This window comes from Bison bison, unplaced genomic scaffold (genome assembly GCF_000754665.1).
Source record: "Bison bison bison isolate TAMUID 2011002044 unplaced genomic scaffold, Bison_UMD1.0 scf7180017863938, whole genome shotgun sequence".
In the NCBI taxonomy this organism is placed as follows: domain Eukaryota; kingdom Metazoa; phylum Chordata; class Mammalia; order Artiodactyla; family Bovidae; genus Bison; species Bison bison.
Genome location: NW_011494510.1, coordinates 347,098 through 347,759, shown reverse-complemented (window position 1 = coordinate 347,759; position 662 = coordinate 347,098).

Below are 662 nucleotides of genomic sequence, written 5' to 3'. Positions count from 1 at the left end.
ATATAGTAAATACATCATTGTAACATTAACATTTTTTATAAGCAGTCTATTGTAGGCTTATGACTGATGGGAATATAAGGAGAAAATGAGGAAAGGGATGGGAAGTTAGGGAAGGTTGATGGAAAAGGGGGAATTGGGTAAAGGTGTTGTAGCCACGCGTTCCAGGAAACAAACTCAGAAAGACAATGCAGATAGTGGAGTGCAGTTTATTACACCAGCGGGCCCAAGGCAGAGTCTCCTCTTAGCCAAGGACCCCTGACCAGTTTTTGTGGAAACTTTATATACCCTAAGTGTATGTGCTCATACCCACCTCCCCACATTCCTTGAAACTAGTCTGGGACAAGGTAAAAGAGAGATATGATCAAAGTTAACACATGATTCATGTGTCATAAACCTAGACAAACAGTGGACATTTATCAATTGGCCTGTGGTCATACCCCAATAAGCATTATGGGATTTATGACTTTGTTCTGTTACAGAGATAATTAGCGTATTCTTTTAGGCGACCGAGACTCTAGGTACAAGTCCTGAGTCTCTTTTATTTATTTATTTTTTTCCTTATTTATTAATTTTTAAATTTTATTTTATTTTTAAACTTTACAATATTGTATTGGTTCTGCCATATATCGAAATGAATCCGCCACAGGCATACATGTGTTTCC